This window comes from Peromyscus maniculatus, chromosome 16 (assembly GCF_049852395.1).
Source record: "Peromyscus maniculatus bairdii isolate BWxNUB_F1_BW_parent chromosome 16, HU_Pman_BW_mat_3.1, whole genome shotgun sequence".
Lineage (NCBI taxonomy): Eukaryota > Metazoa > Chordata > Mammalia > Rodentia > Cricetidae > Peromyscus > Peromyscus maniculatus.
In genome coordinates this window covers 23,017,944-23,040,335 of record NC_134867.1, presented here as the reverse complement: position 1 = coordinate 23,040,335, position 22,392 = coordinate 23,017,944, and the positions used below count along the sequence as shown (strand labels likewise).

The window sequence follows — 22,392 nt, the reverse complement described above, 5'->3', positions numbered from 1 at the left end:
GCATTTATAGCAATGATTGATTCTTTGACTGACTGGAGGACTTCGGGACATGAAGAGCACTCCAAACTGGATGCGCTTCACTGATGTTTACTTTGTGAAAGGCACACAGGAAAAAAAAAACACAAAAATTTATGAAACCCAGTTTTCTTGAGCATTTTAAAAATTAACATCCAAATTGACTATCTTTCTGAAACATTTTAAATTGTTACAACATGTTTATTACTTAGGAGTCTTCAGGCACCTTAAACAGCTCATAAAATATACAAGCAATAATTTTAAAATGTATTGCATATTCACTTAAACTTACTCAAAAACATTAAGACGATGGTTTAAGTAATATATTTCTGTGATTGTTTAATAACTTTCAAGCATAATATGATCCTGAATATATTCCTAATCCATCATTTTTTTCTTTCCTGGGTTTTAGTAGACTTCCAGAAGTAAAGAGGAAAAAAGGACTTGGGACTTTTTTCCTGCGGAGGAGGGAGTGCACACATGAGTGTGTTCATGAGTGCACTCACATTCTTGTGCACGTGGAGGCAGAGGTTGATGTGGGGTCTATCTCGTGTTTTTCCACCTCATTTTTTCCAGACTCTCACTGAGCCTCAAGACTGTCATTTCAGCTAGACTGACAGGTCAGAGAGCTTCCTGGATCAACCTGTTCATACTCCCAAGGCTGGGGTTACAGACGATCCACCTCACTCGGCTTTTGCACGGGGGCTGGGGATCCAAACTCATGCTTGCGCAGTGAGCACTTTGCCCTTGAGCCGTCTCCCCAGCCCCATAGATAGGCCCACAACCCCATGCTCTGCTCCTATTTGGAGGGGAGTGGGGGCTGGGACAGGATCTCACTCCATAGTCCTGGCTGACCTGGAACTCACTGTCAACGGCCGCCTTGCTGTGTGTCCCAGTTGGGGTTACTACTGCCGTGATGAAGCACCATGACCAAAAGCAAGTTGGGGAGGAAACGGTTTTATTTGTCTTACACTTCCACATCATAGTCCAACACTGAAGGAACTCAGGACAGTAAGTCAAACTGGAAAGGAACCTGGAGGCAGGAGCTGACACAGAAGCCATGAAGGGGTGCTGCTTACTGGCTTGCTCCCCATGGCTTCTTGCTCAGCCTGCTTTCTGATAGAACCCAGAACCACCAGCCCAGGGATGGCACCATGCACAATGTGCTGGGCCCTCTCCAATCACTAATTGAGAGAACGCCCTACAGGTTTGCCTATAGCCAGATCTTGTGGAGGCATTTTCTCAATTGAGGTTCTGTCCTTTGGATGACTCTAGCCTGGGTCAAGTTGACTTAAAACTGGCCTGTATAGTCTGCTTGTACTTTATGCTCAGAGTCTCCCACCTTGGCCAGTGGGAAAGCCCCTTACCCCAGGTTCCCGTTAGCACCCTGGAATTTCTGAAATGTTATTTGACAACAGTGGGCCTTCCAACCTGTCTGTCTGTCTGTCTGTCTGTCTGTCTGTGTTTGTTTGTTTATGTTACATTCCCTGGGTCGTAGAAGTAGCCATCCCAAGGTAACTCCATTTTCTTAGAGGTGAGAATTAGTAGAGAATAAATTCCAGCTCTTGAGACGCCCAGGACAATGACCATGAACGAGGTTCCACTGCTGCTGCCCCTGTCACTCTTAGTAATTTCAGAGCTGGAAATACTTTAACAATTTGACTTTTTGTATTATTTTGAGATACATAACCTTGCGTAGCCAAGGCTGACCTAAGACTATGTAGCCAAGGCTGGCCTAGAGTTCCTGGTCCTCTTGCCTTGCCTCCCGAATGCTAGGGTTACAAGTACGTACATTGTTACGTTCCAGTTAGGGTTTTGTGCCACTGTTCATCTTACATGTGGCACAGCTCACTAGGTATGAGGGGACCGGCACATAATCCTTTTCACTGTCGCTCTGGTGCACACAAAGCAGTAATAACTGCCATAGAGACACTCTCCACTGGCCTGTCAGTTCAACCTTTAAAGTGAATAGGTTAGGCCAGGTGTGGCCCTATAATCCCAGCCTTTGACAGGCTGAGTCAGGAGGGTTGCTGTGACTCAGATGTCATCCTTGACTCCACAGTATGTTCCAGACTAGCCAAGGTCAAACTGTGATTGAGACCCTGTCTCAAAAAAACAAGAGAAAATTTAAAAAAAGACACACAATGGATGTTTGGGAGATTGCTCAGTCAGTAAAGTGCTCACCTTGAAAGGATGAGGACCTTGGTTCAAATCCCAGAACCCATGTAGAAAAGCCAGATATGATGGTGTGTGCTTGGAACCTCAGTTCTGGGGAGTAGAGACAGATGGACTCTTTGGCGTTTGCTGGCCTACTTGGTAAGCTTCAAGCTAGTTAGAGACCCTTTCCAAAACAAGGTAGATGGCTCCTGAGGAAGGACACCCATCGTTGACCACTGATTATCCCATGAATACCCGTACACGAACATATATCATGCATGCTAGAACACATGAACAGAAGCAGAGAGGAAATTCCCCAGTGAATGAAAATGTTTTAGGCCACTCTTTATGTTTGGTTGGAGCCTTAGTGTCACGGCATGGTCAAGCCACTAGAAAGCAAGCATTTACAGCAACTGCATTTTGATGTGGGAGCAACCTTGGTTTAATGGAGCTTTTTCCTAATGATGTTTAAATATTGCTTGCTGTTTGACTTCCCAGTGCCTGCTGACACTCAGGGAGGGGGTGCGATACCCAAATTGGGAACCAGGTGACTTTGTCATCACCAGTGATCTCATCCACAAAAGCAGAATGCCAGGCACATCTGAGTCCTGTTGAGGGAAACAGATAGGGAACAAAAACAAGGTGGGAAAACCTCAGAGGCTGGCTGAAAGAAAACGGGCTTTGATGTAAGCCTCTCAAGGAGGATGAGAAACAGGCTAACAGCCTGGCCTTCTGCGGACAGGCCCAAACATCAGCTCTTCCCTCCGCCTTTGCCAGGGCCTCTGGGTCCTTGTCCCTGCTTCTCGGTGGGTGTGCTTGTCCTGCCCCTGCCCTAGCCCTCCGTGTTGAAGACTGGTGTGCTCCAGCCCCCCACCCCCACCCCCACCCCTGTAGTTTCTGATACACTTTGGGGCCGGGTTCCAAATGTCACTTCATTTCCCCTTTCCAGATGAGCACCAACCTTCCACTCACTGGTTCTGGTCTGCTTTTTGCTTTTTATTTCAGATTCATGGTTCACAGAAAAGAAAGGACGTGTAGGTAACCACGGGACACAACAAGCCCAGCAACCTGGGCTGAGGGTAGAGACAATCTGGCCAGCCTCCCACACCCCTGTCTCCCAATGGCTTTGAGGTTGTGGGGACTCTAAACCTCCGGTTTGTAATTCAGGAACTGGTTGGAGACAGTCGGTTTCAGAACGCACTTGATCCAGATCTTCCTAGGAACCCTGTACGCTGCCTGACAACCAACCGCAAGGCAACCGCAGACACACCGCCAGACACACAGCCAGACACACAGCCGTTGCTGACCGCGCTGATGTGCAGGTGAAGCTACAGAATGCCGAGGGATCGGCTGAGTCCCCATGTCTCTTGCCCATGTATGTGTTGATCTCCAGAGCTGTTGGAAATACTGAGGTGAGAGCCAAATGGGTGGAAGTATGAGGAGCGTGTCAAAATACATTGTATGTTTTCCCAGATTTTTTAACTAACGGTACAGTTGCCAGCAAAGTAGAGACTAGATCCACTTTGAGGAGACAAAATACCTTTAATCCTTAGAACTGCACCGAAGTAGTAGTTCATAATAATTTTATACTGGAAGTACAAAGTTGATTTTTAATGATGTGTTTTATCGTTGTTAGAAAATTATTTTTAAAGGTGGAGGATCTAGCCAAGCATGGCTATGTTCCCATAATCCTAGCACTCAGGATGTGGAGGCAGGTGGATTGTGAGATTTTTATTATTATTATTATTATTATTATTATTGGTTTTTTGTTTTGTTTTGTTTTGTTTTGTTTTTTCAAGACAGGGTTTCTCTGTGTAGCTTTGGCCTTTCCTGGAACTCACTTGGTAGCCCAGGCTGGCCTCGAACTCACAGAGATCCGCCTGGCTCTGCCTCCCGAGTGCTGGGATTAAAGGCGTGCACCACCACCGCCTGGCTTATTATTATTGTTATTATTTTTATTTGATGTGCATTAATGAGTGAGGTCCCCTGGAACTGGAGTTACAGACAGTTGTGAGCTGTCATATTGGGTGCTGGGAATTGAACCCAGGCCCTCTGGAAGAACAGTTAGTGCTCTTAACCACTAGTCATCTCTCCAGCCCCGGATTGTGAGTTTTAAGCCAACAAAAGATATATAATGAGTTGAAAGAACCTGGGCTATGAAGAGAAATCCTCTGTGTGTGTGTGTGTGTGTGTGTGTGTGTGTGTGTGTGTGTGTGTGTGTGTGTGTCTAAAGTTCAACCTCTAAGACAGGTGAGGGGGCTGGCATATCTGAGACTTGGCTTTGCCACCTTCAAAGGAGTCCAGCAGGTCCCTGGTCCCTAGAGAGAACACTCCTCATGTGCAGCTAGCCCTTAGTAGCATCTGAACCACACCCATCCGTGAATGGAGCACTTTTTACCCCCCGCATCCTACTTCTGCAGGAAGGCCACAGAACCATAAACTTGTATTCATTGCAGTTACATGTGTGTAGATAGTAGTTCTCTCCCAAAATGATCGTGCACTGACTTAAAAAAAACTTTGAGCAATTAATTTAATTACAAGTAAAAATTTCTAGGTTTGTACTGAATGTTAATTTTCCCAAGTGAAACTTCACTATCATCATACTGATCATCATACAGCTAATATGTTGTTTTCAAGGCATATTTATTACATGATTTCATTTGGTCTTTACAATAGCCAGTACTATTCACTCAGGTAATATCTTATAAATGAAAATGCTCCAACATTTAAGTTTTGGGTTTTTTGTTTTTTATACAATAAATGTATTTTATTTGCTCACTTCTTATTTCTTCATTAAAAATAGTGGCTATAAATACAGGGTGAAAACTGTCTGTTGGTTGTTTACCATGGGCTAATTTTCAGCATTTTGAAAGCATTAACTCATTTAATGGTTTTGACTGTATAACTTAGTTCCTCCTCATCTCTTGGATGTTTAGTGATTGCATATCCCAGGGCCCTTTTCTATGCCGGTGCATTCCTTGGTACTGGAGTCTTAGGGCTCTCTGAACACATCTGTCACCCAGTGGTCCCCACCTAAGCTCTCGACTCTTGTCCACCTTGTAGGTGGTGTTTCTGTTTGAGTATTGGAAGGATATTGCAACCTCAACATACTTCATATTCTAAATTACAGAGATTGTCTATAGCCCCTTGAATTTAGCCCTGTCCTAGACTTCTCTACCTCAGAAAATTAAAGAGAGACTGCATCTTTCCAGGTGTTTAGACCAAATCTTCAACAATCCTTGAAATTTTACTTCCTTTTGTACCTCACATCCAGTCTATTAGGGAAGCCTATGGACTATGTGCTTGGAGTGTATCCAGAATTTGAGCATTCCCACATTGGCTGTGAACACACCACTAGGCACTATTGTCTCTGACCCCCCCAACCCCTTCATGCTACCCTCATAGCAAAGAGCTGATGATCCCCTCCCTAGTGAGATCACCTTACTTCTTACGTCACACCCCCTACCCGCACCTGTAGCTAGAGTTTTTCTACTTTGCCCACAGTCAGGACAAATCTCTGTCACCCGCCAGTCTCACAGCCGCTCAGACCCAACCAAGTAAACACAGAGACTTATATTCCTTCAAACTGTATGGCCGTGGCAGGCTTCTTGCTAACTGTTCTTATATCTTAAATTAACCCATTTCTATAAATTTATACTTTGCCACGTAGCTGGTGGCTTACCGGCGTCTTCACATGCTGCTTGTCCTGGCGGTGGCTGCAGTGTCTCTGTCCTCAGCCTTCTGCTTCCCAGAATTCTCCTCTCTCCTTGTTCCACCTACTTCCTGCCTGGCAACCTACTTCCTGCCTGGTCACTGGCCATCAGTGTTTTATTTATATAGAGCAATATCCACAGCACGCACCTGTGTTCATTCAAAGACAAAGTCTTCATAAAGATGATCTCTAAGGCCCATGAGTTGACCTCAGTACTGGATCTCCTTGCTCGTCTCCTCGTGTCTGAATCTAATCCAGCCACAGAGCCTTGTGTTTGCTGTTCCATACTGTATTAAAGGGTTGCAGCATTAGGAAGATTACAACCACAGTTCCAATTCCTTTTCCCAGGGTGTTATGGCTGAACACGAGCCCCATAGGTTCAGATGTTGAATACGTTTTCCCCAGCTGGTGGCACTATTTGGGGAGGCTGTGGAACCTGTAGGAGGTGGAGCCTAGTTGGTAGGAGTAGGTCCCTAGGGGTTGGCCTTTGAAGGCCATACTTAGCCCAGAGCACAGTCTCTGCTTTCCTGGTCCCCAGATGAGAAGAACCTCCACCACAGCTCCTGCCCCTGAACTGATCCTCTCTGCCAAGTCTTTTTGCCGTGGTTGAAGCAAAGCCTCTGAAGCCGTGAGCCAGGAGCAGCGACGGTTCCCCAACGGTGCCCTTGCGGAACGGAAGGACTTGTGTAATCACTCTCCTGCAGACTTGCGAAGGTGTGGAAGAATAGTCACTACTAAGGCCTATCTCTAGAGTCTGAGCACTTTGTCAGGTCCAGGAGCTAACCACAGAATTGTGACTCTATTGGGACAATTTCTATAAACCTCTTCATGGCGCTTTCTTTAGCCACACTGACCCATGCATCAGAATCTTCTGGGGCCTTGTTAAAATGCAGGGAGCTGGTCCCTACTCCCAGATTCTATTCAGTAAGTCTGAGCAGGACTCAGAACTGGCAGTTCTTCCTCATGGTTTCTAAGGTGACGCCTGTGCTGTTGGTGCAAGGCCACCTTTTGGAGGATCCCTGGTATAGATCGGGTAATATATCGTCACCTCTTGCCTCTAGGGACTCTGGTCATTTCCACTGTGCTCTGAGTCTGTTTCAGCACCAGCCATTCTGAATGACTGCTAGGTGAGGTATCTGTTCTCACCTTGCTGTTGGCAGCCTTATCACCAGACTTTGATTATTCTAGGATCTCACTCTCCACTTTGATTAGTAATTGGCTCTTGGCTTACCCCAAGGAAGGGACATGAGCCTGGGCTAGGGCTCTGCAGCTGAGGCCCCAAAGGGTGGAGAACTCAACTGTGTGCTGTTAGCTGCCCACACTTGGAGCTGCAGAAAATATGAGCATCCAGCAGAGCGGAATCTAGGCAGTGATTTCAGCATCCACCAAACATCTGCCATCATGTATCTGGGGCCAAGACACAAAATTTGAGATAACAACCAAATACAGTGACCAGGATAAATATTTGTAAAAACAAAGTATTTTTTTTTCTTCAAGGCAGGGTTTCTCTGTGTAGCTTTGGTGCCTGTCCTGGATCTCTGTAGACCAGGCTGGCCTTGAACTCACAGAGATCCATCTGGCTCTGCCTCCCGGGTGCTGGGATTAAATTAAAGGCATGCGCCACTTCCACCCGGCTTATTTGTAAAGCAAAGTATTTTTAAATGATTAGCAGAATATCAAATTTTTAAAAAAGATTAATTATTTCTTCTTTGCCTCCAGCCCAAATATAGCTTAACACACGTCATCCCTCACTGTAATGAGACTCTGTGAAGTCATGGGGATGTCTCTTTTCTCATGGATGCACCCCATTAGTTAGAAGAGTGCCTGGCCCATAGTAGGTATTCAACAAACATTTCTCAAATGAAATATTTAAGGCCTTGGAAGGAGTTATTGCCGTTATCAGGAGTTCCCACTTTCCTTCTCTTTTCCCAGTATTTCTCTCCTGTGTTTACTGTATGTGATAGGTTGTCTCCCTTCATAAGACAGGAGACTTACAGGAAGCTGTAGGTGGCTTGGGGATAGCACCTGGGCAAACAGGATGCATCCCATCACAAAGGGCAAGTCTGAGGTGTGCGTGTTTACCCTCTTTTTATCACCAGACCTGAGAGGTGAGTAGGATGTTTCATTGTCCTAATACAAATGTCGGCTTCCAGAAAAGTCTGCCTACCCTATAAATAAAAAATAAAAAAATAAAAAAATAAAAATAAAGCCTACAAGTTGTCTTAGAATTCCAGAACCAAAAGTTAAATGGAAACTTTGATACAGTGGGGAAAGTGAAGAGAATGCTCAGCTCTGGGCTCCTGGGGGCCTTCTGGGTGGTCTCAGCAGGTGAAGAAAGTCTAGGCTGGACTACAGGAGTTTAACACATGATTCGGGAAGAGGGTGTCACCACGGCTGCCTGGCTCCAGGAGCCCCTCCCTCCTTCCTATATTTATGTACCTACCAGCAGTTTTTTTAAGGCAGTGATTCTTCGGCTCAGATAAGAATCTCTGTGGTTTAAGTGTCATTCACTACAGAATATGAGACCATGTCCCACCAAAGTGCAGAAGGAATCCCAAGTATCAGATCCCCCACGCCATCTACGGAGTGAGATCCAGGAAAGACACAAAGCTACACAGAGAAACCCTGTCTCAAAAAACAAACAAACAAGCAAACAAACAAAAACAAAGCCCATGACTTTAATCCCAGCACTCCCAAGGCAGAGGCAGGCAGATCTCTCTGAGTTCAAGGCTAACCTGGTCTACAGAGCAAGTTCTAGGACAGCCAGCAGTTACACAGAGAAACGCTGTCTTGAAAAACTAAAAAAACAATTAAATAAATAAAGCATGCCCCTGCCTAATAGAAACCTTAAACTCGAGAAACTTAGGAAGCAGGTGAGCTGTGTCTGGGTGTTGGCCCTTCTTTAAGGCAAGGGAGATAGATGAAGATGGGATTGAAAGAGTCTTGTTCTGTGACACCTGTGGTACTCAGAGTCCTCTGGAGTGCAGAACCAATAGAATGAATATATCTTAAAACAGTTTATTAAACCAGCTTACGTCAAATAGTACCAACAGCTGAATCACACTTGAGAGGCTGAGAACCCCCAGGAGCTGCCTTGTCCTTGGGGCTGGGAGCCTCAGCCATCAGAGTAATCCCACAGTGACAGTCTCACACTGGAACACGGAAGAGGCTGAAAACCCATTCCACACTTGTTCAGTCCAAATCCAAATCTGGTACTGAACACAGTGTTGTGGGGGGTGTTGGGGGTGGGGTGCACTGTTCCTAGAGAGCTGCTGGGCCTTGGTTCTAACAGTGGAAACACTGGTCGTCTGGAATCAGTCAAGGAATCAGCAAGAAGAAAAATTAACTCAGTGGCCGAACATGCAAAAGGCGAGTAATCCTCCTTTGCCATGTCTCTTTTTTACCTGGACTGCCCCCAGAAAGTACTGCTCACATTTGGGGTAGGTTATCCCGCATCAATTAACGAAATTAAGAGAATTCCTCACTCTTTGCTGCAACTGCTTCAAAAATGAAAAACATTCTCAGCAATCAGACTGTCAGCCTTCTGGAAGATGTCAACATCACTCTGGAGGGGCGCATAGTCACTGTGAAGGGCCCCCCAGAGGGCCCGTCTGCAGAGACTTCAGCCACATCTATGCAAAGCTGAGTCTCCTTGGAAAGAAAATGAAGAGGCTCCAGGTTGACAAATGTTGAGGAAACAGAAAGGAACTGGCTACTGTCCGACCTATCTGTAGTCATATTCGGAGCATGAGCAATGGTGTTTCCCTGGGCTTCTGTTACATGATGAGGTCTGTGAATTCCTGAATCATGTCATCATTAAGGAGAATGGGTCCTTGGTTGAAATCCAAATTTTCTTTGACCCACAGGCTTCGGATGAGGACAGGTATTGCTTGTTCTGTCTCTCAAGCCCAGAAGGATGAGTTAATCCTCGAAGGAAACAATGCTGAACTTGTTTCAAATCCAGTGGCTTTGGTTCAATGGGCCACAACACTCAAAAAGGAGAGCAGAAAGTTTCCAGATTCCAGATGGAAATGTGTGTGAAAATGGACCAGCGATGCAGGCTGGTGAGTAAGACTTGAGTTACCCAGCTCCAGAAGCAAAGTCCGAGATTATAAGTACGATTGGTGATGTCTTTGGGGACAATAAACTTCTATTTAAAAAAATGCCTTGGTTGAAGCGCCCTACTCAGGTGATTCTAATTTGTAACAAGCTGACACTAAAACCAACTATCACGTGTGAGAATGCTCATGCTCCTTGGCAAGGTGAGGCCTGAGGAGAATGTGGGAGGGTAAAGATATGGACAGTGAGGAAGAGAGGACCATTGTGACCAATAGTAAATTCACCATCATATTAGACTATATATATATATATATATATATATATATATATATATACACAAAATGTACATTATATAGACAATATATGGGTATATATAGATAATATATAGACAATACATAGGTAGATATTTAGTTTACACAGAATTATGTTAGAAAAGTATTGCCAACCATGCTTCATAGATGAGCACAAAACCCAAGAGGTTGTTAATGTTTCAAGGTCACAGGCCAAGAAATGGATTATGGTAGAGCTAGAATTTTTGATTCCAAAGTCAAGCTCCTGATGTAGATGTGAAGTACACCAGGACACCTTCCAAAGAAGTCACCCTCCACGGCAGAGCATGACAGAATGGCCAAAGCCATAATGATTCCTAACCTCTCTCTCATTCAGTCATCTCTCACTGTCAGAAAAAAGAAGCGGGGAGCAGCCTCCTGGTGACCAGGGTACCTCCTGGTGACCAGGCCAGGCTGAGGGTGCTTCTCTTGCCCACTGCATGCAGCCCTAGTCAGCTACTCATGTGATCCAAAGCAGAGAAGCCATTTTCTGCCAGACTTGGGCCCCACATCTAAGAAATGGTGCATTGAGGCTGCAGAGCAGCTGTGCCTGGAGGGCCATGCAGCCTCATTCATGGAGTATGAGGCCCCCTGGACACCAGCTACACGTGGAGAATATAGTACCCCTGGAAAACGGCCCTGCAAAAGACTGTTGCATTTTCCTTCAAATGCACACAAGGTCGCTTTATAGGGAACTTTCCCTCACATTTCAGAACTATACTCTGAACCACAGTCCTGCAGGGGGTTTTGTTCCCTGCCCTTGCTTGCTTTGAACACTGATTGTTCCCAGAAGCCGCTGGATGGGCAGCCTTGGAAACACAAGCTGGGCCAGCCCATTCACCACTAGGGGGCATGACGTCCCCGATAGAGGAACCCAGAAGGCTGCAAATGCACAGCAGATTTCCTGGCATTCAACTCTCATCCTGAAAGTGTTTCTTCCAAAATCAGCCTCATTTGGACACCTGCAGAAGAAGTGTGCCATTTGATAATTCTGGAGACATTGCTTCATCTGAAAATGGGGAGTTCAGGGGAGCCTAGCCCACATAGGAAGGCTGCAACAGAGCTTCAAGTTCCCTGAGCCAATGTCAGGCCTGTTCTGGAGAACCATCATTTAATAATGTGACTCTTTAGGAGGTGTTAGGCAGGAAGTCACACCCCACAGACACAAGGTCCTCAGAGAGATGCTGTTAATCCGTCGCTAAAACAAAACAAAAAACAGAATCTCCATAAGCAATAGGCACTTTAGTACCCAGACAAATCAGGGTGTGGGTGGGACTGACCACCAAATGGAGCTGTTATTCTCTAGCTCTGTGGTCTTCTGAACATCAACAAACAGCATTACTATATACCACACACTGTATACTAGGCAGTGGGGAAATAATGGGTTTCTGCCTGCCGAACATTACTTTCTACAGAGAATTGTATACCCGTAGGGACAAATCTGATATTCCTACATAATATGTAACATCATAGCTTGTGATCTTTTCAACTACACCTCCCCTCCTTATCTGTTCCACCTTAAAACTTCGGTTTCCAAGAGCCAGGTCAAGATTGCCCTTGGCAAACTTCAAGGTTTTCCTTCTGTTTTGCAATTCTGAGAATCGAACCTAGGGCCTTGTCCATACTAGGCAAGTGCTCTACTACTGAGCTGCAGCCCCAGCTTCACACTCTAGGCTTTTGTTTGTTTCTTTCTTTCTAGGAGTGGGGTGGCTTCTAGACAGGGTTTCACTGTGTAGCCTTGGAACTCAATCTGTAGACCAGGCTGGTCTTGAACTCAAAGAGTCTCCTGTCTCACCTCCCGAGTGCTGGGATTAAAGGCATGTGCCACCACTGTACAGTTCACACGTTAGTTTTAATCTGCCTTTACTTCTATGTTATTGGGGTGTGGTAGGCTCAAGAGAACTACAATGATTTTTCTAAGTCCCATGATCTGATGCAGTGCCATTGTTTGAAGACGCTTCCCAGCCTCCCTGACCAGGTTGTAAACATCACCTATTCACTAACTCAAGAGCCACTAGAACTTAGATTGGCTCTTTAGGGCTCAACATGCGCACACAGTCAGATGTACACACTGTTGTCTGACTCATCCACAGAGGATGGGCAGTCCACCCAGCGGAAACATTATGACAGAAACAGGCCTCTCACTTCCTTGGAAACAGTGCCCACTGCATTTAGTGTCCCTTTGTCATATCCATTCTCTAGTCTAATTTTCTGACCCTCCCACTGACTCAGTGAGCTACCCTACTACTTTCAGCAAAATTGTATTTAAATCCACAAAGATGAGTTTTGTTTCTTGTAGCTATAAAACTCTGATATACACAGGATGAAAAATTAATTAAGCCATTGACCCCATCCTTTAGCACCTAAATGGAAGAAAAAAAAAACAGGACATTTATCAGGGACATCCAATGTATTAGCACCTACTGTACCAGACAGATCAGCAGTTAACAAGCAGAGTATCTGGCTATAAGGAACTTGGTCTCTGGAAGAATGAATACCTCAACAGGTAATGACATATTTACATAAAAAAGCTTTCGATATTGTGCTGGATAGTTTTATGTCAACTTGATACAAGCTAGAGTCAACAGAGAGGAGGCAACCTCAATTGAAAAAACTCTAGAAGACTGGGCTGTAGTCAAGTATGTAGAGCATTTTCTTTATTTGTAGTTGTTGTGGCGGGGGGCATTATCTTGTGGGTGGTACCACCCTGGTCTGGTGTTCCTGGGTTCTATATGGAAGCAGGCTGAGCAAGCCATGAGGAGCAAGGCAGTAAGCAGCACGTATTCGTGGTTTCTGTATCAGCTCCTGCCTCCAGGTTCCTTTCCAGTTTGAGTTACTGTCCTGAATTTGATGATGAACTGTGACGTGGAAGTGTAAGCCAAATAAACCCTTTCCTCCTTAAGTTTCTTTTGGTCATGGTGTTTCATCACAGTAACAGTAACCTTTACTAATGTAGAAGTTGGCTCCACGGAGTAGGGTATTGCTGTGACAGGCCTATCATGCTGTTTGCTGTAGGAATGTGGAGGAGGACTTTGGGACTTTGAACTAGAAATGTGGTTGAGCACTTAAGTGGGGCTTACTGGGCTCTCCTAGTAGAAGCAGGTAAGACAGTGGGGCTGAAGGTGATGTAGATCACAATGGCCCGGTTCAAGAGGTTTCAGAGCGGAAGAATACTAGTAAGTCGCCTAGAGATTGTTCTTGTGATGTTTTGGAGAAGAATGTGGCTGTTTTCTGCCCTTGTCCAAAAATAAAAAATAAAAAATCTAGCTGGGGCTAGATTGAAGAGTTTTGGATTAATGGAATTGGCAGGAGAGATTTCAAGACAGCCCAGTATTGACTCTGTCAAGTGGTTTTTAACAGTTACCCTTATGCAGATCTATAATGAAAAGGAACAAGCTGAGCGAGGAAAAATGAAAAAATGTACAGTGTGAGGAGAAAAAGGAGACGCAGGAAGTCTAATGTAGCTTATGCTCAAGAAGATAAAAAGTTTAAAAAAAAAAGCCTGATGCTAAATGGAATAAAGGAAGTGGTGACCTAAGGGCAAGACCCCATCCAGGTGAGCTTCCAACTTGGGAAAAGGAACTAAAGAAAAGCCTAAGTGGTGAAGGAAATCATGAAAAACAAAAAGCTGATGCAATTGTAAGGACAGGACCAAGTTCCAGCTCATCAAGCAGCAGAACTTGGCAGCTTTGGCCATGTGGTTCTGGCTTTAGAGTCAAGATTTCAAGAAAGGGGTTGTAGAATCTCCCTCTGTGGCTAAGGAAAGCCACTGAAGTCAGGCCTGTGTCGGGTTTTCCTGCACGGAGGCCAAGAGAGGCCATTGTGTGAAGCTATGCAAGTGAGGCTTGGATATTATTTTGGAGACCCCAAGATGTTGGGGAGTCAAGAGATACCTGCCAAGGAGAGCTGCTAACAAGGTGTGGAACCAGCCCAAGAGAGAGAAGTGTGTTGCAGTCAACAAAACTGAAAGGAGTTAGAGGTCATCAAACATAAAGAAACAGGGTTTGGAGTTTTCCCTGCTGGTTTACGTCTTGCTTTGTTCCAGCATTTCCTCATCATGCTTCTGCCTTCCTCCCCGCCTGAATGGTAATGTATATTCTATGCCGTTGTATGCTGGAAGTAATAGGTTTTCTGTACCTCGATAATAGGTTTCTCCATCGATGCAGCAGGCCAGATCAAGCCAAATTAAAAAGTCAAAGACTAGGTTTATTCTGGGCAAAGCAGCTCCTGGGTGACATTTCAGCCCCCAGAGATTGAGGCAGGAGAAGGGGGCAGGAGAAAAATCACATGGCCAATCTAAAGGAAGACGCTCAAATACCTATAGGCATGGAATGATGACGTGTCCGCCACAAGCTGGGTTTGTGCCCAATTATAACACTTTTGGTGGGGACTGGGCAGCTGGCAGCTGCAGGGGAGGAGCTGCAGTGACCATGAATGCAGAACTGGGCTTCTTGGCGATCTCTGGTCTCTGTTGGAGATTCTCTGGGAGGATGGGGTTTGGAGAGAGAGAGAAATGGGGGCTTTCGCAGGGGCGAGATGTTCCAGTGGCACAGGAAGTATATGATCTGCTTTTTGATTTTGATTCTACAGGGGCTTACAGTTAAGCCATTGCCATGAGTCTCAGAGGAGACTTTGAACTTTGGACTTAAACAGTGTCGAGACTGTTAGAGACTCTGGGGACTTGGAAGTTAGACTGAATGAAGTTTTGCATTATGGCATGGCTACAAGTCTATGGGGGCCAGGGATGGAATGTGGTGGGCTGAATAAGAATGGCCCCCATTGGCTCATATATTTGAATGCTTAATTATCAGGGAGTGGCACTATTTGAAAGAATTAGAAGGATTAAGAAGTATGGCCTTGTTGAAGTATGTCAACTGGAGGTGGGCTTTGAGATTCCAAAAGCCCATGCCATGCCCAGAGTCTCTTTCTCTGCCTGTGGATCAGGATGTAGAGCTCTCAGCTACTGCTTCAGTCCCATGTGTACCATCATGCTCCCCATGGACTCTCTGAAACTGTAAGCAAGTCCCCAAAGAAATGCTTTATTTTATAAGAGTTCCCTTGGTCATTGTGTCTTCTCACAGCAACAGAACAGTGACTAAGACAGACGTGTAAAGACTGAGATGGAAGCAGGAAGGGGAGCCCGACCCAGCCTAGGTGAGGCAGGCGTGCTGCACAGTCTGTTCTTGCTGCTATAATGAAGGATCACAGACCCTGAAATTTATTCCCCCACAGTTCTGGTGCTAGAAAGGCTAAGATCAAGGCACTGGGAGATTTGCTTTCTGGTAGAGGCTGTCTGTTCTTAAGGTTGCATCATCTTCCTGTTATCTCACATGGCAGAGGAGCAGCAGATATTGACCTGGAAGCATTCTGAGAACTCTCTTATACATCCATTAATTCCGCTCATAAGGTCAGAGCCCTCCATGCTTAGCCACTTCCCCTGACGCCCAGCCTTTTGACACCGCTACACTGGAGATTAAGCTTCCATTTGAATTTTGGAGGTGTATGCATTCAAGCGTTACCACTGTTTGGAAGAAGAGGGCCATGATATTTGAGTCAAACCTTAAGTGTCACTTAAGTCTGAATCAAAGGCAGAGGCCATGAGAAAAGAGATAGTATTTCCCGTGTCAAAGATCACAAGATAGATTCATCATGGTGTGGGGTAGGTGAGTAAGCAGCTTGCTGTTGCGAGAACCACTGTGTTCCCAGTGAAGAACAGGAGTGTTGACAGGGGCAGACATAAAATAAGGGGGATGCAGTGAGCAGAGGAAGAGGCTCAACACTTTACAGGACTTATGTGCAGAGGTAGGAACTGGAATACCTCCTGATGATAATAGAGATATGGACCAGGGATAAGGAGAAAGATTCTGTGAGCAGACAGCAGAGGAGAATACAGAAAATAGCCTGGCATATGACATGTTTCATTGCTGTGGCAGAATGCCTGACGGAAATAACTCAATGGATGAGAACACATTTTGATGCGTGGTCTCGGGTACAGTCCATTAAGGCAGGGAAGGTACAGTGGCTGGGACCGTACATGGCACTGCAAACTTAGAGCATAGTTTCTTCACATTTCTTCAGACCGGAAGTCAGAGAGCTTGGCCTGGAACTGCAACCAGGCTATAAATCCCCAGTGCTCACGACTCCAGTGCTGTACTCCTGAAAGGTTCCACAAATGCTCCAAACACTACCATAAGAAGGGAACTAGTGAAGGCACATGACCTGTGAACATTCTATAATAGCCAGAGGCCGTGACTATCTAACGGAACTGTTCACGTGACTATAACATTCTCTCTGGAACACATATATACTAGTGTGTAGTAAAGAAGGACAGTGGCCTAAAGTGAAGGTTTGGTTGTACATTTGGAGTCAGGCATCTGAATTTTTGGAGGTGTGTATCCCCAGTTTGTTCAGGAGGAACTAGACACACAGTTGAAAGTTGTCTTTCATTCAGATGGAAGCGAAAACATGAGGATGAGATATAAAAGTGTCAGGATACAGAATGGACTAGAATCTGCCACATGTGGATCACAGGCCATTTCATGCCCCAAAGCAAAAGTCCTTTTAAGTTCTAAGCATAAAAGAAACTTCTGACTAACAGAAAATTCAAAAATAGTCACTTCAGGTCACCTCACTGTGAACTCCAAAATGTTTTCCCCATTTTTGCAGTATATTGACATACCATCTTCCATGAGGAAAACTCGTAAGTATTATTTAATCATTTTAAGGGGAAAGCACGACATCACAGCTTTTCTGTGTGAAAAGCATGTATTCAATGATCGTCACAGATTCCCCTGTGACAAGTGTCATTGCGAATCTCTTACATATAGGGGAACTAAAGAGCAGAGAACTGAAGATGTTTGCCTGAGGTCACATAGACAGCCAGTGGTAAAGCAGAGGTCCAAATCCGTCAGCTCTTCAGCTGTGATGTCTTGACCATGGCCATTCTACTGACTCCTTGGAAATCATCTCTGTCTTTGTGGTTAAAACCTGAATCCCGCCTCTTCTCCCAAATTAACAAGTTGCAGTCATAATCCTCCGTACCTCCAAAGCTGACTGTCTTTGGAGAGAGGGTGTTTGCAAAATTATCTATGTTAAAAATGAAACTATGCAGCCACCTGAGACCATGTTGGTGTCTGAGGGCCATGCAGCCACCAGGGCCATACTGATCTGGGTGGCCTGAGTGCCACGGTGATGTCTGGGCCCAAGTTGCTGCCGAGGGCCATGTCTGGGTCAGTGGTCCTGCTGTAGCTGGGGTCGGTGTTGATCTCTGTGGCCCACATTATCACAGGGGGCTGTGCAAACCATGCATGTTGAAGTCTGAGAGCTTCGCTGAGCTGGCACCCTGTTCACTGGCCCCCGGAGAGCTGACTTCACCCCTCACCTGAGGGGTTGCCGTCAGGGCAGCCCAGACTGACCAAATCAACTACCACTGAGACCCACATCCAGGGCTTTGAGTAGGCCCACCCCAACATCTACCCCATCGATGACCTGACAGAGGTCTCGTCTTTCGGAGCCACAGCCACAGGATCTCCATGACTCCGGGCAACAGCAGGATAGTCAAGAGGAGTTTCAGTGAGGGTCTAGTATTGACAGTGTTTCAGGGGTCAGAGGCCTTGAACCAGACCAGCAACTCATTACCATGAACATTTGCAAGTAAAGCTGTGTGAACAAAAGGGTCTACTCCACGACACACCACAGCTCCCAGTGCCACTGAGATAATGAAGAGGTGTTGGAGAGGTGGGCAGGACAGAGGAGTGAAGTGGTTTTTTGTTGGTTTGGTTTTGTTTTTAGTTAACATTTTTAAAATTTTCTTTTGTAGGGAGACGATACAGGGGCAAAAGGCACATGGGAACTGAGCAGGATTGGGGTGCCTGATGTGAAATTCCCAAAGAATCAATTAAAAAAATTACATTAAAAAATGAGACCATGTAGTAGGGTATTGTCCTAGCAGGAATAGTGTCCATTTAAGAAGAGATTTGAACCCTGACTTGTCCATCAGGAACACCCCACGAAGACACAACAAGAAGACGACCGTTTGTAAGTCAAGGAGAGATCCCTTCACTCAGGGGACCAACCTGACCAATCTTGACCTGGTGACATCAGACTTCCAGCCCCAGCCCCGAGAAAAAGAATTTCTGGTCTTTACACCCCCCATACCCTGATACAGCCCTGGGAAACTAATATAGGGTTTCAGCTGAAAAAAGGACAAGCGGAAGAGAGAGAATGGGGTGAGTGTGGGGACGATACCATTATTAGTGAAGTCTACTCATATTAAAAATGCTTAAAAATCTGTGAAAACACATCATCGCATCGGATAAATGAACTTTAACTAGACCATGTTTTAAAAACAAATCATCTGAATCCATTTCTGTAAATGGGAGTAAAAGCAGAAAACGTCTCAATGTGCATTGAAGTGGGACCGTGAAAACGGTACCGTAGGAAAGGGCAGCCTAATTAAGACCTCGGTGTGCTTGCTAATTAGCTTTCTCCTCTCTGGTGAGCCCAGCAAAGGCAGCCATAAACAGCAGGGGACGTGGATGTACTGATTGGCAGATGAAGTGGGCCGAGCGCTAAGAGCTCAGGTTCCTTGGATGGCAGAAGCACTTTCATTAATAATGAATCCTGTCTGTCTTTGTGTCTTCTGAGTTTCCTACCAATACTATGATTATTGGTCTGAAACAGGAGACTTCCAGTAACCACAGGCAATTGAGAGGTTATTAGAAAGTGTGGATACTGCATTCCAGGGAAAAAACTATTTCTAGCCTATATTTCCTAAGAAATTTCATATTTAGTACTGGCAGGCAGGTGGCCTGATGTTGGCTTTGCAAGTTTTCTTCATGGTTAGGAGTTATCTGAGCCTAAGGCTTTAGGTGCCCTATATTCTGACTATTGTAGACAAGAAATAAATTCAGAGCAACCCAGCCACAGGCCTGAATCATTTTAGGATTTTAATGCTTTGTAGATCAGAGGGAAATTCATAGTTTTGGCCAACTGGTCTTGCCTTCAGCTCTATTCTATCCTTTAAGAGCCATGTGTGGACTGGGGAGAGATCTTAGTTGCTACAGTGATTGCCTTGCAAACACCAGGCCCTGAGTTCAATCCCCCAAATCAACATTAAAAAAGAAAAGAAAAGCCTGGTGCAGTGGTGCATGCCTGTGATCTGTAGCCCCGGAACTGGGGATGTGTAGACAGGTGCATTGCCAGCGCTTACTGCCAGCCAGCCTAGCCTCCTTGGCAAGTTCCAAGCTAGTGTGCACCTGCACACACATAAGCATGCATGCGTGTGTCTGTGTGCATGTGCGTGCGCGCACACACAGAGCCACATACATTTCCTATTTGAACGAATTTAAAACCAGGAAACCTGGTTAAATGTCTCATTTGGATTGAAGTTACTGTCTCATTTCTCTTTACACAAGGGAGGGCCTGCTCTTCGGCTTGCTTCCTCACACGTTGGAAGGAGATAGAGTTCTGTCTTAGCTGATGTGACATAGGCATGATGGATGACCTTTGAAAAACCCTTCTCAGTCTGGGGGGGCGGGCACTAACACACAGAGAATAGGGTCCATTTCATGCAAGTACCCATGTGAAAAGGCTACTAGATTCAGATTTGGGAAAGAGTGCGGGGTGGGGGGGGGGGCCTTCATAACTTTTAGAGACGATATAAAGTAGTTGGCATTCAATCCAACTTTGAATCAATGAATAGGAAAAAGTCGGGGTTGGGGATTTAGCTCAGTGGTAGAGCGCTTGCCTAGCAATTGCAAGGCCCTGGGTTTGATCCTCAACTCCAAAAAAAAAAGGAAAAAGTGGGGGCTGGGTGGGAAAAAGCCAAAAACTGAGGAAGGAAATTAAAAAGAAACAAACCAATTTTTTTCTTTCTTTTGTTTTCATGAGTGTTATGTCTGTATGTATGCCTGTGTACCACTTGTGTGCCCTATGGCCAAGGAGAAGAGAGTGTCAGATCCCCTGAAACTCAAGTTACAGACAGTTGTGAGTTACCATGTGGATGCTGGGAATGGAACCCAGGTCCTCTGGAAAAGCAGCCAGTGCTCTTAACTCATGAGCTGGCTTTAAAAGGATGTGAAGGGAAAAGCAGAGAAAGATGTGCTCAGGTGCCAAGACAAATGGGCAGAGATAACAATGTGCATTAGAAAGAAAATCGCAGGGACGGAGGGTTTCCACAGACTTTCAGGATATCTTACACTTCATTTTTAGGTTTTAGGACACCACAACCTCAGAAGCTTGTAGCGTGAATCTTAACAGGTCTTATTAATAAAAATCAAACCTGAAGCCAGGTATTGGGTGAATGCTGGAATATCAGAGAAGCAGAACAAGCCACAGCTACCTCACCTCACCAATTCCTCAGCTGATCCTGTTTCCTCAGACTGGAAGCCTGAGTTCTCATCCAAATGGAACTCAGCTGAACTGTTGTTCAAAAGCCTAAAAGCTTAACCAGGCCAAAAGCTTCTAGTCCCTGGCCCTCACGCCTTATATACCTTTCTGCTTTCTGCCATCACTCCCTGGGATTAAAGGCATGAGTCACGCTTCCTCGGTGCTACCTGCTAGGTGGCTGCCATCTGTTTAGTGGCAGCGTGGCTGCCCTCCGGCCTCTGGTGAAGCCCAAGATCGTCCAAAAGAGGACCAAGAAGTTCAGTCAGACCGATATGTCAAAATTAAGCGAAACTGGCGGAAACCCAGAGGTATCGACAACAGGGTGCAGGGAAGATTCAAGGGCCAGATCTGCTGCCTCGCGTCTTCTGGAAGTTTCTGGTCCACAATGTCAAGGAGCTGGAAGTGCTGCTGATATGCAACAAATCTTTCTGTGCTGAGATCGCTCACAACCTTTCCTCCAAGAACCGAAAAGCCATCGTGGAAAGAGCAGCACAGCTGGCCATTAGAATCAACAATCCCAACGCCAGGCTATGCAGTGAAGAAAACGAGTAGATGGCTTGCATGTGTGTTTTATTTGTGTTTAAATAAAACCACAAAAACCGAAAGAAAAAAACAAAAGGCATGAGTCACCATGTCTGGCTGTTTCCAGTGTGGCTCTGCCTCTGGAATGCTAGGATTAAAGGCGTGAGTGCCACCATTTTCTGGCCTCTGTATCTAGTGGCTGTTCTGTCCTCTGACCCCAGATAAGTTTATTAGGGTGCACAATATTTTGGGGAACACAATATCACCACAGAAGCTGGACCATGTTGTTTGGCAAAGAGCAGAAGAAACACAAAAGCACTAAAATCCCACCAGCAGGTAAATAGACCTCATCTACAAACCACTGAGCCACACGACCCTTGTGGTTTTGGATAGTGAGGCAATCTACCGCCCTGCCAGATAAAGCCACAGTGCATCCTGTTAAAGCCAGGCAGTGCGGAGACGCTCCGTGGTGGTGGACCACACCAGTCACAGCATGGCAGGGATTCGAGCGGTGGTCAGAGGGGCTGATGGATCCGACTCCACATCGGCCTCTGCTTTCTTCTCAGGAACATCTTTGTGCGCGCTCTCCAGGCAGGACCACCCCTCTTCTGGCGTCACTCTCGGCTCCTCTTTAGCGCACTGCTGGGAGGCGAGGCCACGTGACCTGAACAGAAAGGGGCAGTTGAAGAAGGACAAATAGACAGTAAAGGGAGATTTTCAAACTTCCTGTCACGCACTGGCCTTTCTTTGTTAGCTGCAGGAACTTGGATCCATTTTCTACTATCTACCTCTTGGGACCACGGTCCTCTTCTCTCCGAGGCTCGCTCTTTGCATCTCAGACATTGCAACTGCCTTCCTAACAACGGAATTAAAGTAGCTCAACTCTAATGATGGTTTAAATGAACATTAAGCCCTTGAGTTCTGATGTGCTTCCCTTAGCGTTATCCTGGAGGCAGCGATGGACTGAAATTCTGCCAGGAAAGTATAGGGTTTTTGTTGTTGTTGTTGTTTTGGGTTTTTTGGTTGGTTTGTTTGTTTTCATCTCTGCTGGGAAAATACAGACTTATTTCATGTGGCCATGAGGGCGAATTTGTAAACACATTCTTGTTTTCTAGGCCTTCCCAGCTGAGGAGTCTGGGGACACCTGGGACGATGGAGGGGCTTGGAAATGTGTAAGTTGGTTGCTCACTGAAAGGCTGTGTGGACACC

The 22,392-nt window shown here is 45.6% G+C and overlaps 2 pseudogenes; both read left to right on the top strand.

The window, feature by feature from the left end:
• Positions 1–9,313: 9,313 nt before the first annotated feature.
• LOC102916017 (large ribosomal subunit protein uL6 pseudogene) lies at positions 9,314–10,206 on the top strand (annotated as a pseudogene).
• LOC102916343 (large ribosomal subunit protein eL32 pseudogene) lies at positions 9,939–22,139 on the top strand (annotated as a pseudogene).
• Positions 22,140–22,392: the final 253 nt, after the last annotated feature.